The 16,182-nt window shown below is 43.9% G+C and overlaps 1 protein-coding gene across 2 annotated transcripts in view; it reads left to right on the top strand.

Annotated features, from left to right (window-relative positions):
- Positions 1 to 16,182, top strand: part of SUGCT (succinyl-CoA:glutarate-CoA transferase) — a 719,796-nt gene that overhangs the window by 520,509 nt on the left and 183,105 nt on the right. The gene's annotated exons all lie outside the window — the stretch shown is intronic.

Consider the following 16,182-nt stretch of genomic DNA (forward strand, 5'->3'; position numbering starts at 1 on the left):
TACTCGATGGTTCCAGAAGCCCCATCACCAACAGTGACTCAGCTGCACAGTCTGGCTTAGGCATTTTCCTTAATGATTAAGAATCAGAACTTCTCTGGTTAGCGTTTTCCCAGCACCATAGGACTGTTTTGGAGGTTTAGGAACCAGAGCTAGAAGTCCTCGGCTTGCTTTGAGTTGCCTTTGGGTGCTTGCTGGGGAAGGGAGGGTGCCCTCATGGGTCCCGCCCGGGCTTCCCGCACCTCCTACCTTCTGCTCCTTTCAGGCAAAACAGCCCTGTCTTCCGTGTTTTATGTCTGAAGGATGACTTGGGCAACTAAAAACCAAACCAAAGGAAACACAAATTGAAGGCCACTGGAACAAAGGATCTTCGGGCCTTCCAGCTCATTGAGAAATTAGAATTTTTTTCCGGTAAATATCAAAACATACAATCTGATGGTAAATGCCGGGACAATGCAAGGAGAATGATTTCCTTCCTTCTCCAGGATCCCTATCGAGGCCCATAAAATGGGAACATCTGTCCTTTTGGAGATACTGAGAAGAGAGGAGACTTGCAGCCTTTCTCCAGCCCCCTCCCGAAGGACCAGGGGACTTCTTTGATTGCCTCATATGGGGAAAGGAACTGACTTGGTGGGCCTCAGCCCCCCAGTTGGCAGGCCAGCAGGGCAGGCTCTTTCCTCCTTGTGGGAGCCTGACAGGGCAGGCTGTCCCTCTGCCCCCCGAAAGCCTGCAGGTTGGGTGGGGTGTGGGGAAGCAGGGGGCCCCCTGGGACCTCAGCAACTAGCCTCATTGTCTGAGCCAGCTTTACTAGCAATAAAGCTGATAGATTGATCCCTGTGTGACTCTTGCATCCATTTCTCAGTAAGTTCTGAAACTGTAGGGGTGGGAGACGGAGGAAGTTTCCTTGGAGAAGCTCCAACAGCTAAATCCTTGTTCCCTGGCCGTTAATTCTGGATTTCCCCCATATTCAGAGCACCCCCCTCTGGATCCCTTGACCCGTGTCATGATGCCTCCCACGTCTAGACTAATCATCTGTCCTCGTTTAGGCCTTCTCGCCCCTCCACCTGTCGTATCCTGGGCTCTGCCCACTGCTGGTGTGCAACGATCGCTCACTGGGCTCCTGAGCCCCAGGCACTGGTCACACAGCCTGTTCTGTCCCGGTCCCTTGCTCTTCCTCATGCTGCCTCTGCAGTTCAGCTGAATGCACGGCCCTGTGAACTGCAAGAGGTGGGTCTGGTTTTCACAAGAAAGCGGGGAGTTGCGCCCCGGCTGACAAGAGCCGTCAGCTCAACCACAGCATTTTGCACTCAGACATGCCCAACGGTTTAATCTCAGGATCCCTTCCTCTGATCCGTGCAAACCCAGGTGCCCATCAGTTGCAAGCTGGCAGGAAGCCTTGCAGCCTCACATGCAGTTTGCAGCTCCAGGAGACACCCCCCGCCGCTCCTTCGTCTTTTCATTTCTTTCTTGGGCAGACCGGTGTGGCACTTGCCCTCAGATTGCTTCATGGGGTCCATCCGGATCCCACTGTGGGTCCATCGTCATCGTCCCTGCGTCTGGGTTCAGGGGAAAGGCAGGTCCTCTGGCCTCCCTCAGTTGCACTGCGAGGTCATGCGCTGTGCCCTGCTCTTGCCCATCTATCTATCCGCACCTGCCTTCGTGTAGAACACGTGCCCCAACTGCAGCCCCTTCCCTCCTCGCACCTGCTGTGGTTCCACTCTGTGCCCTCCCTTCTGTTGGCTGTCTGCCTAAAATGCCCTCCCCATCCACCATCTCCCCCCCACTCTGGGGTTTGGACAGCGAGCACAGGGAGCCTCTGATCTAGAGGGCAAGCGAGAGGCCAGTCCTAGGAGAACCCCAGGGCCTGATGCCGTTGGCCATGGCTCACTCCTGGATTGGTGGTGTTTGCGGGATGACTGGCTATGCGAAAGAGTCCAGAGGCTATGTGGACAGGAAAGAAATGCTCTCAGGGCTGCCTTTCTTGTATGCCCCTCAATTCATGCGCTTGAGGATGCCGTGAAAGGCAAAGGCTCTCTGCCCTGTCATTTTTCTCATCGTCACTTTGCTGAAACACTGTGGTTTGTCTTCCTTGGGGAGACATTGCCTTCCCACTAAGACTCATTTAAAATAAAAGCACCTGGTGGAGCACAGGTAACCAATGCAGGCCAGATTCAGATCAGAGGATACAGGTTTTGGTTCTAGAAGCCTGGTGGGAAATATCTAGGTCATTTAACTTTAGATGTCAGACAAGATCCCAGAGTAGACCCCAGTCTCCTGCAGGGCCCCCACCTCAGGGAGAGGGGGTAGGTGGGAGGTTTGTCCCTCAATCAACCAAGCTGGGGTTCAGGCCATGGCTCTAGTCTGAGTGGGAACTGCTTCGCAAAGTCTGGGCAATTCTGACCCTGACCGACTTCCACATTTTTATCCTGAGCTCAGACCTACATATCTGTTCCAGATGTGTGTCTCCAACTGCCTCCTTTCATCTCCTTTGGGGTACTAGATGTCTCCCAGGTCTTTGAAATACAGGATATTTCAAAAAGCATGTGCGAGCATGGGGAGGAGGATGGGCAGACAGAGAAGCAGACTCCCCATTAAGGAGGGAGCCCATGAGGACTTGAACCCAGGACCCTGAGATCATGACCTGAGCCGGAGGCAGACACTTAACCGACTGAGCCACCCAGGCGCCCCTCTTATCCTCATTTCCAACTCCAGCATCACCAGCCCACCGATGGGATTTTCTCCATGCTTGGCCTCTGCATCCGTGGCCCTATATCCAGCCATTTGATCGAGCAAGAGTCCTGATAGGATTTCCTCTTCCTCACACACAGTGTGGCAGCAAGCCAGCTCTACCATTTCTTTCCCAACAGAAAACTCAAATGCCCCCAACCCCCTGCCTCCACACTGGTCCCAGGCCCTTCTCTTTTCCAGAAAGCAGCCAATGTTAGGAAAGGTAATTTGAATACTGTTGCTCCTTTGCTTTAAAGCAGATCAGTGCCTTCTCCGTGCAGTCAGAACAGACTCAGGATGCATTTCTCACTGCCTCCAATGAGACCAAGCTCTGCAGGGACTGGCCTCTCTTCAGCTCAGCCGTATCTTTCCTCTGTCCCCTGGGCCAGTGCACCTGCTTCGCTCCCATCATTTGCGTTTGTCTGGTGCTCTCCCCGTCAGGACCTTCATGCAGTATTCCCTCACTTGGGTCGCTGTCCGGCCCTCCTCTTTGCTGAGCTCATTCCCCTCATTCTTGAGTTTTGAATGAACTGTCACCTCCTCAAAGAGGCCCTCCCTGACTACCCAGTCTGACTAGGTCACCTCTTCCTGTTTGATTTTTTTCCATCCTTGTATCTTCTTATTTCCTTCATGCCACTGATTACCACGTGTAGTTCTGTATTTGTCTAGTGCTTTAATTCACTAAGCTCCAGGGGGGCAGGTGCTATTTTATCCAGCATCCAGCACAAGGCCTTGTAGCCAGTGAATGTTTCTTACATGACTGAATCATCTAGCTCCACATTGGGTCCGGGTGAACAGGATGGTGATGCCCACTCGGGAACTGGGCACACCTACCAGCAGTTAGTGCCGTGGGCGGATCCCGGACTGCTGTGTTCTTGGGGAGAGTGCTCTGAACACAACAGCCAGGGTTCAATGGGCTGCATTGGGCACACACGAAGGTCGCAGACCTCAAACACCTGCAGCTTGACACAGCAAGGCAGGAACAGATGGGAGCCACTAATATCAGGGCCCTCAGCGTCCTCCGTGGGCTATTTCCCTGGGGGCTGGACAGGTAGCTCTAAGTCTATAGCATCAAACCATTAGAAGGTCAAGGCATTTGAAGGCTATAAAAAAACATGTGGAAATATATCATTCTTGCCTGTGTACTTGGTAGGGAAGGGTCCTCATTTGGGTCACTTTAGGACCTCTGTGCCTTGTGGACAGTTGAAGTCCTCATACTGCGTTTCAGGGGAATGAACTGCATCAGAATATGCATGTGGAAATTTGGAAGGTACATTATTTTTTTTTTTTAAAGGAAGGTACATTATTACCACCACCACTTCTATTCCTACGAATATTCCTAATATTAGCGAGAGGGATTTCATGCACCATATGGCATTGCTGGTACCTGAAACTTACGTTTCAGACGCTATATGAAATTGTTGATCCAACTGTACGTAAAAACAGCTGACCCATCATTTTTGTTAAATATGTGAGCAAAAACCTTGCCAAAACAATATTCTGAGGCGAGCCTTGTTCCATTTCCAGTTTACAGATTAGGACGTACAGAGGTTAGGTCTTGCCCAAGTTCACACAGCCAGGAAGTAACAGATCTCGACTGTAAGCCCAGGTTATTGGTACGTGATCTTAACTAATATGTTATGTGTAAACTTACAACCACCTCAATCCCATACATTCCTTGTGCTTTATTGAATTCCTTCGAGGAACCCCAGCATATCCACAACCATCAGAAGGTGGGTTTGAAACATACACTTTACATTTACTGTTGTGAAGCAGACAAAGGCTGTGAAAGTCTAAACAAAATGCTAACTGTAAGAAATTGTTAACAGTACAGCAAATTCTAAGGATAATCAAAATCACCTCTAATCCTATGAACCAGTGTTAACCATTATTAATATTTTAGTGTTTTCTCTGAGATATTTTTCTATGCTTATTTGTGCATAGATTATTTGAGGTCATTGCATCTTGTTTTTTTCCTATTTGTCTGTTTGTATTTTAATACTTTTACTTGATATCCTATCACTCACATTTCCTCACATATGAATTATTCTCCATACCTGATTTTTAGTTGGTTTCAAATATTTGATTGTGCAGACGCATGCTAATTAGTTTCCTTATTGTCACATATTTAAATTGTTTCGGGATATATTTTAGGTGTCCTTTTGTAAATAGTACCTCTCTGTTACGGGTTGAATGGTGCGCCGCAAGAGATGTGTGCAAGTCCTGACCCCTGGGACCTGTGAATGTGGGAATAGGGTCTTTGCAGATATAACTGAGTTAGGATGAAGTTGTCCTGGTTGAAATTGGTCCTAAATCTAATGATTTGTGTGCTGGTCAGGGGGGAGAGATTTAGAAGCAGAGACGGTGGCCTCTGGAAGATGGAGGCAGCTGCCTACGAAGGAAGACCGTGAACTGTAGGGAAGCATCAGAAATCAGAAGCTAGAACAAGGCAGGAGAAAATTCGTCCCTAGGGCCTCCGCATGGAGCACAGTCCAGCTGACACCTTGCTGGTCCCAGAACTGGGAGAGAATAAGTTTTTGTTCTTTTTAGCCTCCCCCTCTCCCACCCCAAGTTGTGGCAATTAGTTTCAGAAGCCCTTGGAAACTAAGACAAAAGTATTATGATGTTTTTTGACTAAATTTGAGAAACATTTTTCTTTAAAGAGCAGAAGGGCTTAATCTTTTTTCCTTTGTTACTGTCATTAATAGAATTTAGTTGAACATCTTTGACTTATTTGATTTTTTTTAATGTGCTTCTTTATGTTGCTTTTGGGAGGGGGGTCTCTTTATTTGTTTATATTTCTCCATTGTTTTAAAACGTATATATTTTATGGCCTCTATGCTTTTCAAAACTGTTATCTATCTTATATCTTTTCCTAATTGCCAGAATTAAGATTGAAACAGCAGGATCTGAGTTGCCTATACTAGAGATTAGGAATTGAGCAAATTTAGTTTTTCCTTCGTTTTCACTTTTAGCTCTTAAAATATGGTGACTGCACCTCACATTTTCTGAGTAGGAGACTGAAGTATTGAAAGATTATGGAACTTGCCTGAGGTTCTAGGCAGAGTTGGTCGGCCCAATGCTGAAATAGGGTTTTCTACTCCTGGGGCTGTGTTTCCTACCAATGTACTATCAGGCCTTCCCAAATAAATTCTGGGGCTTTAGGCCTAAATCGTAATAGATTATGGTGATCTACATTAATTATATCTTCTATTTTAAGATATCTTTGGAGATCTTATTTTAGTATTAAAGATAGATCGGTTGAAGTTTAAATTTTAAAAGGTGGATTGATTGATGGATTAATTGATTGATTAGCTGATTTCTGCATCTGCGTAGCCCATGATCAGAGGCTTCATGGGACTTAGCACATGTGTCAAGTGCTTGCTCAGATCAGAGGTGACTCTCATCTCAAGACCAAGGCCGCTCTTCAGCTGTATAAAAAATAAGCCATATGGGAGAGATCTCAGAACACCAAGTGACTCAGAAACCAGTCAAAGAATTATGCTCTATCCCCTTATTTTTGACTCAGTTTAAAATGTTATATATTGGCTCTCTATTGCTGCATAACAGATTACCCAATACCCTAGTGGCTGAAAATAACAAACATTATTATCTCAGAGATTTTGTGTCAGGAGTCTGGGCCTTGTTTGAATGGATGCCCCTGGATCAAGGTCTTTTGCTAGACTGCAATCCACGTGCTTGCCAGGAGTGCGTTCCCATCTGAAGGTGCGACGAGGGCAGTGAATTTGTTGGTAGGGTTCATTTCTCCACAAGTTGTTGGACAGAGGACCCCAGCTCCTCATAGCTCCTTGATCAGGGCAGTTGACGGGGGAGCTCTTTCAGTGCCTTACCACGTAGGCCTCTCAACTGGGCAGGTTACAACATGGCAGCAGAAATTCCCAGGGTGAGGGGGAGAATGAGAGTGCCCAAGGCAGGAGCCACATTCTTTTTGTAACCTGACCCTGGAGGTAACATTGTTACCTCTGCCACATTCTGTCTGCTATAAGAAGATAACTAAATTCAATCCACTCTCAAAGAAGGAGGATTACACCAGAGCAGGAACTCTAGGAGATAGGGATCACTGGAGGCCATCCTAGAGGCTGCCTGCCTCCATTGGTTTTAGCTCTCTGCTCATATGATAACATCCTAAATCATACTTATGACTTGAAGGTTTGAATCACCTGACATCTTTCAGAGGAAGCGGATACTGAGAGTTTGCATGGCTGCTGGGTACGTGCTTCTGAGGAAATGTTTTGCCACCTCTTATAATCTGTTTCAGGCAGAAATGATTAGCAGTGAGCATATGGACCTGCTTTAACCTAATTTCAGCAATGAATTAGATGGTCCTTCATTGTCATTTTGTATTTAATGTGGCAAAGGACATTGTTAAGAGGGATCAAAATTTGTTGCTTTGTGTTCTCGAACTTGGGAATTTCTTTCACTTAATTTTGTACTTTGGGATATGTGTAGGCCTGCACTTCTTCACTGGTATTTCTGTGAATTATAACTGTCAACCACTGCAGTCTGCTTACACAGGCCTTGCTTCATCTCAAGGAAACTTTTTCCTCTTATTCCTTTGATTATTGCTGGTTTTCTTTTCTTTCATTCTTTTCTTCAGAAACAACTTTCAGCCTCAAGTTGGCTTTATGATTTTGATCATCAGCAGCTTTCATTTCCTCCTTCCTGCTTAGGGTTTTCCTTTGTTCTAAGAAAACTTCAATGCTCACTGTGATGGATTCAAGTTTTTGTATCATTGGTTCTGCCCCAACTTCAATGCAGAATCTTTTTTTAAGATTTTATTTATTTATTCATGAGAGACACACAGAAGAGAGGCAGAGACACAGGCAGAAGGAGAAGCAGGCTCCATGCAGGGAGCCCAATGTGGACCTCAATCCTGGGACCCTGGGATCAGGACCTGAGCCAAAGGCAGACGCTCAACCACTGAGCCACTCAAGCGTTCCTTCAGTGCAGATTTTAAAGATGTTAATTCTAAAAGAGTGGTTTTTGTGTTCTTGCCATTGGTTCTTCATTTTATCCTCACCCTTTTAATTCCTCCTTTAATTTTTCAGTTCATCCCTTATTTTCTTAAGATTATGTGTTCCTATTCATAGTTACCTTGTCTTCTTGTCCTTCATTGAGGAAAACAAGCATTTTCTAGAAATTCTTCTCAGTCCTGAAATATTACAAAGCATTTTATTCATCCCTATGGATTGAATGCTATTTTTTCTTTTTTCTGCAGATTATTTTCTCCATGTCGGTTTTCTTTTTACTCACCTTCAAACAAGGGTCCAGACTCACTCTTTCTCAATAAACAAAGTTAGGTTGGTCTTTATACACCTTGAGACTGAATTATTTCCTTGGTTGTGCATGTGAAGGCTGGTGTACATATTTGTCTCCCGTTTTACAACAGACTTAAATCATACTGTACCCCTACTCTATTTAAGGAGCAATTCACTCCTTCCCTGACTTCTTCTTTCTCTGGTTTGATGAACTGATTGAATAATATTAAAAACTTTGACATTCATGATCACAGGGCTGTGTACCAACACCATCTATACCAATGTTCCAAAATGCACCACGCTGTATAAGATAAGAGGATCTTCCCTCTTATCTACTACCCAGTGGCTTTCTGGCTTTCTCTCTTGGGCTGCAGATAGAATCTCAGAAAGATGTTAGGTAGCCCGGCTCCACCCATGTGGAGTTATGTCCGTTTTCCTAGATTCAGACTGCTGATAGATTCAGTCTGCTGATGATTTTTGGTGTATTTACTTTTCCTGTGTCTTCATGGATATTTTAGCAGGAAGTTGGAATTGCATGGTGGCTCTTACCAAACATTTTTTTAAAAGGAAAATCTGTATTGATATAATAATATTTGCCCTCTTGGATATGTTTGCCCCAGGGCTGCTTAAAGATCTTTGTAAAGGACATAGATTATGTCACTCCCTGCTCAGAATCCCTGAATCTCCTTCCTATACAAACTCTTTGTCATGGAATCTTTAATCTGTGAAATCTCCAGCCTCATACCTCACACTGAGTTCCAACCCCCTGTACTTTAACTAGTGTTCTTCCCTCTACTCATGTTGTCCTTTCTTCCAAGTTTGTTTCCAAAGTGCTTGTTCAGGACAGCTCCAGCCTCATCTCCATGAAGAGGGGACTTTATAATTCCATTTTTGTGCCTCCATCAGACTGCGTGCAAGAGTTGGTCTCAGTATTTCTATCTCCTTATCACTTTTACCTGACCATGGCTGAGTAGAGATGGTTTCTGGTTTATTTGTATTCCTAGAACCTGATACACATTGTTTGGTCTGATACAGAGGATATTGTCTGGTCTATTCATACAAAATGCTAGTATACATTAAATGCATTAAAAAGTGGTTTCAGATTCATTTTTTTAAAGGATTTTATTTATTTGTTCATGAGAGAGCATAAAGAGAGGCAGAGACATAGGCAGAGGGAGAAGACACATAGAGAGAGGCAGAGACATAGGCAGAGGGAGAAGACACATAGAGAGAGGCAGAGACATAGGCAGAGGGAGAAGCAGGCTTCCTGCAGGGAGCTTGATGTGGGGGACTCGATCCCAGGACCCCAGGATCACGACCTGAGCCAAAGGCAGGCACTCAGCCACTGAGCCATCCAGGTGCCCCTGGTTTTGGATTCAAAACCAAATATGTATTTTTGGATATATAAGCAATTTTTCTTCGTTCTCAGTAAAATAAAGAGTGATAAATATAGGGGCTAGTTCCTCTCTAGGTCTTCTTATCTCTTAAGGATTTGCAATTCAATTTTTGAAGTTTCGTTGTTGTTGTTGTTCACTAAAATGAAACCCTCTTATCCTGTAAAATAAAAAAATCATAAACTGCACTGTGATTTTAGTGCTTGTGATACCCACTCTATGATGGTCGGGTGTATCCACCCTCCTACTGGAAGCAATGGCGTTGGGATGGTAGCCAACATTCCCTAAGTATTTAAAAATCTGAAATGGACATTCCCTAAGTGTATTTAAAAATCTGAATTCAATCCCTCTATCTCCTTTCCCCTCCCTTTCAGTTCCCACTTTACTCCTTTCCAGGATTGTTTATAGTTTAAACAACCAGAATATTCTGGGAGTTGCCTCATCAGCTACATGGAGTCCTCATGTTGGTGCAGTTAGGCCATAAATCCCTGAGGAGACCATTTACCCCTGTAGGCGTGTCACCTTTAACCTTTGAAAAACAAGTTGACCTGGTTCACCGAGTTGTTTCACATGAAATCCCTCTATTAAGTAGCACAGAAATAGTGTTGTTTTTCCCTTCCTGGATGCTAAAATTAGTTTTTGTGGAAATGATTTAGCTGTCGCTAACAGTATTACGGACTCCTGTGTGACACAGTAGCAAGTACACATCAGCTGTTAAGAAACAAAGATCTTGCTTTCCTACTGGAGACATATGGTTAAAACCACAACAACAACAATTACAAAAAGTACCAAAAGGATATTTTGCACACACTGAAAAAAAAATGCAAGAGAATTAGTTCTAAGTCATCTATCACCGACTTTTCCTTGAAGTATCAGTATCTCATAAACACTGAATAGCATTGATCTGATTTTTGAAAAATTGAGGTTAAATTAAGATACGAGTTACTTTAGCAACAAGGAGATGGATAGAGTACGTTAGGGAGTGAGAAGTAGTCTTTTGCTGTTGTCACTTATGAGAATTAAAGTACAAGAAGAGCTCAGGCAAAAAAAAAAAAAAAATTCTAATTGCAGTGCAATCCACAAGTTTGCACATCCTATAACAAGAAAGCTCCTTGTTAGCTGCCAAAATCTGCCATCCAATCTGTCTGGTAGTTGATTTCATTATTGCATTTTGATGTGCCCTTGACAAGCTTTAGCACACAGAAACTCAACACCTCCTCCTGAACCCTCCAGTACCAGAAAGATCATGGAGGGATGACAAAGGCCTGTGCTTGGCTTCTTATTATTCACATCGCTGGAATGTTTATAAACAGAGCAGAGTGTAACGAGAGCAAATGCTCAGCTCCATCAAGCGGCTCCCTCGCCTTGCATGCCATTTAAACATCGACTCTATCTTGTCCTGCATTTTGTGCTTCGCGCACACAAAGACCCACACTAAGTGCCCGAAAACTGTCCTTAAGGGTTTAAAAATGTGGACAAACAACTCTCTTTTCTTTCGATAATTCCGATGCATTGTTCCGCCACTTTGGGTCCGTGGCATCTGGTGTTTTTGAAACCGTCTTTCCTTGTCACCCTGATCTGTGTGGTTCTAGCAACAGCACTAGGCCCTCCCAGTCCCTCGTAGGTGGACTCCCGCACCGGGACTCACGTGGGGAAAGGGGACGGATTCAATAATGCTATTAATTTGATGAAATATATTACAGACCTCAGAAAAACTTAGGGGAAAGGCAGTAAAAACCACCAGTGCCACGGTGCCTTCGCAAACATAATTATATCCTCCCTCTCTCTCTTTTCCATTTACCGGTGTTAATGTGATATAAATGTTCTGGCTGAGTTTCATTTGAAAGGTCATAACCTGCTCCTCGGGAGTAAAATGTTGCTTTCAGCATCGTCCTTAGCTACACTAAACTTCTTCATTGCAAAGCAGAATTGTCTCTTACAAAAAAAAAAAAAAAAAAAAAAGAATTGTCTCTTACACTCCGGGCGGAGTGTCAGTCGACAAACTTGTCCATGGGCAATGACACTGGTTACAAAGGGAATGACACGCTCTGGCCCAGGAGGTCCTCTGACCCCGGGGCTTGTGGTTGTCCTGATTTTGGTGAATTGAGATAATTATAATATGCCACTATTGACTATTTTGGTGGGGGGAGTGGCGGGGGCAGTCGTGAAATCAAGGTACAATTTGCTACAATCACAAAAATAGATGTCAGGGCATACATTTTACGGATGATGAACTTTTCTGAGCTCCAAAGGTGAATACTTTACAAATCCATCAGTACGTTTAATTTCTTATCCTCCCTTGTGCTATCCTACCGACAGTTCAGGTTGTAGGGTGCGTACAGCTTTCCGTCTCATTGTATTTGCCAAAAATCTATTGCTCTCAGAAAAATAAGCTAACAAAGAAGAGAGTCAAGAGAGTCAACATTCGTGGGTTACTTTGTGTAGCCACACAGTCTTATTATGGTTCTTTTACATATGCTGTGTAATTTAATATGATAATCAGAACACAGATCTCTTCCAGATAAGAATTATTCCCATTTCCCAGATAAGAAAAAGATAAAGAAAGATTAAGTAACATTCCCAAAGTCACACAGCTACTAAATTAAAACCTAGGTCAGCCTGATGCCAAAATTATGCTTCTCTCTCAGCATCTTTTCTTTTAAAGAGACAAGATGTCTGGACACCTAGATTTGACCCTAACATACAAACTCCCAAGCAAAATGTACACCCCAAAGATTTTCCCCTAGTTGACCAACAACTGATAGAAACCACTTATGGATATAGTACTAACGATTCTGGTTGAAATAAGAGGCAAATATATTGATTATCTAGAGGTGGCCTGTTTGCATTTGAGATTAGCTGGAGATCCTAGGTTACTCTTTCTTGTTTTAAAAATGTAATTAAACCGACTGTCCTAAGAAAACTCTTCCTTCTGTTCCACATATAACCAATTCCAGATGTGAAACTGCTTCCCTACAATAATTGGTTAGCGTTTTACTTTGACTGGCCTGACCTTTCTTGAAACCTACTCCTCTCTCAAACTCATTTAGATTCTGGTTTCCAGACTGAAATCAAATTTGGACCCTCACGTGAGGAATGTCTGCAAACTGAAAATTCCAATCTCATTCACACACTGTTCTCGAAACATTAGAAGTTGAAGGGAAGGAAGGAATGATGATCTCCCCAGGACCAAAGATCCAACCCCAGTCTGGTGTGTTCCTGTGGCGTAGCCCTCTTCCAGGCGAGACCCTCGACTGGGGCTTTCTTGGCTTGGAGTCATTTTGCTGCAGTTAGCATTTAGTTCACACATCATTAGGTGAAGCCCCAGTTACAAAGATACACTGCTCTTGTCATAGCAGAAGTATGCTGCACGCACCTGCAGTTTGAAGTTTTTGTTGAGGGAATAGGGCTGAAATGAATGAAAATATTGAAACCATTTACTTTTTTTTTGTGACTCCACCTGCTGTGGTATATTTTTGTTGGACAGGATAACTGGAGGTGTGTTTATGGCTTTAGGGAAAGGATACATGAGGGGTTACATGGTTTTAAGGCTATTTTTTTCTTTAAAGCTATAAATCAAAATTCCATGAAAATAGTTACATGTATATAACTGTTAGAGATTTTGTGTATGTATGTATATATGCGTTATACCTTTTTTCCCCTTTGGTGAGTCAGGAAGGAGTAATTTCCTTTGTGGTCGTCAGCCCGGGCATGATTTGCTCATGGCACTGGTGTATCGTCAGTGCCATATCTGTGTTGAATCTGACGTTGACAATGAGGTCAGAATAGAAACTAGCCTACCAATCCTTATAAATCTACAGTTATCAGATTCTGCTTTTAGTGTCTTTCGGAGAACACATTATTTTTAAAAAATATTTTATTTATACATGAGAGACACACAGAGGGAGAGGCAGGCTCCCTGTGGGGAACCCGATGCGGGACTCCATCCCAGGACCCCGGGGTCATAACCTGAGCCAGGGGCAGATGCTCAACCACTGAGCTACCCAGGTGCCCCAGGAGAACACATTCTATAACAAGTGTCCAGTGGACGCTGCTACATTTCATTGTAATCTCATGAAGAGGATTTCATGATCCTCACTCTCCAGATGAAGAATCTAAGGTCAAAGAATAGTGACCCGTGAAGCTCTTGTAGCTCCTAAGTGATAGAGCTGGGTTGAAATACTTGGTCTGTGGACACCAAGTATAGTGATCTACTACCCAACAGTGCCACTATTAAAAACTGAAACCGCAAATGACACTCAAATACCTTGTCCCTCTATTAATATGTGTCAGACCTTCTGTTAACCCATATGTTTCTACCTACGACTTCTTGGTATTCCTTATATATGGCATTTCAATGATCAACCTCTAAATATTTACACATTAGAATGATGATATGATGTATAACCTCTATAATCAGGGATCTCAACTCCTTGGGATAGAGACATGAAATGGTCTTGATGTTCACCGATGACTGTTTTCAACTCTGTCAATGTTGAACCCTTCCCTCACTTTCCCATATACTAAAACATTGGTATGACTCCATAAGTTCCCCGTTACTTTAATATTAGGTCAAATATTAGTCTAATCCCACACTCGTTTTTAAGTCGTCTCTTTTACCTACCAAAGGCTAGATATCCCTCTCAGAGTGGAGGGGTACATGTTCTGGCTCTGCTTCATCTTTCAAAAACTCTTCCAGACTTAGATCCTCATCTGTTGGGGTCAGGCAGGAGGAATAGCACAGGGAGATAGCTTGTTTTCCTTCCCCCTCTCCCCTAATACTTAATACTTCTTTTTCCTAGACTTTTCTATTGAGGTATAATTGACAAATGAAATTGCAATGTATTTGAAGGGCACCACGTGATGATTTACTATACATCTATGTTGTGAAAAGATACCCACCATCAAGGTAATTAACACAGCCATCACTTCACATTATTTACCTTTTTTCCTCTTGGCTTTGGGTGAGGGGCCCCATCACTCTGTCCTTCTCCATTGACACACTGTAGTACTCATGAAGCCAGCAACGCACCTCTCACCTCCTCTTAGTCCTCTCTTTATGTAAACTGGGGAGGAGGGATGTAGGATAATGGTTGGTGGGCATAACTGCTAAATTACACCTTAGTAACTTTTGGAGGAGGTCTCTGGCTCTAATTATTAGGCACACGATAGATATATATTGGTTAAAGTAGTATTAGCTGGGTAATATTATAAACCCTGAAATTTCAGGGATGCCTGGGTGGCTCAGCAGTTGAGTGTCTGCCTTTGGCTTGGGGCATGATCCCAGGATCTGGGATCGAGTCCCACATCGAGCTCCCTGCAAGGAGCCTGCTTCTCTCTCTTCCTGTTTCTCTGCTTCTCTCTCTGTGTATGTCTCTCATGAATAAATAAATACATCTTTAAAAAAAAAAAAAACCCTGAAATTTCAGTGGCTTATTCAATGTAATTTAAATTTTTCTCACATAAAACCTCCAAACCAGGAGAGTTGCTCTGTATAGTCATTCAGGCTGGGAGAGCCTCTTCCATATTCCATAGAAGGCCTGCCATGTCACCTGACTTTGACTTTCAGCCAGTGAAAGAGCCAAGACAGAAAGCATGGAAAGTGTGCGCAGGCCAGGCCTGAAGCAACACTCATCATTCCTGTTCATATCTCATTGGCCAGAAATTAGTTACACCTAATTTACGCCTCCACCTGACATCACAGGGTGAGGGTGGAGGAGATGGCAGGAAAATGTAGCCCTTGTTTGTGAAGCTGTCTCCTTACACTGAAAAGGAAAAAAAAAGGCTAAAGTTTGAAACTTTAGCCAGTCATCGCTGTCTTAGGATGGCATTATAAATGTAACGTGATGCATGTGTGAAGTGTGACACGCAGGACACGTGCTCTGGGAGTGAGCCCTCCGGGTAGGGGTTGCACCACATTGCCTGGCTTTAATGCCTAGCAGCCACAGGACCTCCCCCAGCTTGCTCTGTGCAGACTCAGGGCCAGTCTCAGCAGTCCTCACATCCTAGTTCATTTCAGAGCCACTTGCCTTCCTGGTTTGTGACCGCTCCAGTCGTATCCCATTTGCCACCCCTGACTCTCTCACTCTCCAGACCTCCCCATTGTGATCTCTCAACTTCCCTGTACCCTCCCTGCTTTCCTGGAAAGTTCCGGTCACTTTCTTGCTCTAACTCTAACCCAACGTGGCTCTCTCCTGAGCGTACTGCCTCTCCTGCAGCTCTCTCCCATGGCAGCCTGTGGACTTCCTATTGGACAGATCTCAGGGCTAGGAGGCCAAGTGGGAATCCCTTTCTCTATTTTCTGCTTCTGAACAGTCTTGTCTTCTTTGCTCTTCATCAGACTTTGATACTCTTAGCCCTTCTTCTTGTCATCTCTTGGCCTCCTGGCCTCTTATCTGATGACAATGTCAGCATCTGGGTGATTATTTCAGTTTTGACCACTTTTCCTCTCATTCTTGGCAATTTCCACATCCAAACAGATAATTCAAACAATACCCTGGTACAGTGGTTCTCTGATCCCTTCCATGATCTTCTCTATCACCACATGTTGGCAGCTTCTTTAGGCAGTAATATCTGAGATGTTTAATCTGAGATGTTTAATCACTGATACTTGTGCCACTTCAGAAAGTTTGATTTGATAAAAGCAACCCAGAATGACTATCACCTCCTATATTTCTAACTTGCTTCTTCTGGTTCTGCCTTTCCAAGAGTTCTCCCACTAATATTTAGCTTTGTCTCTTTCCAACTATTCATCATTCTCTGGGTGCCCTTATTTCTCTGCCTAC

Source organism: Vulpes vulpes, chromosome 5, assembly GCF_048418805.1.
Source record: "Vulpes vulpes isolate BD-2025 chromosome 5, VulVul3, whole genome shotgun sequence".
NCBI lineage: Eukaryota > Metazoa > Chordata > Mammalia > Carnivora > Canidae > Vulpes > Vulpes vulpes.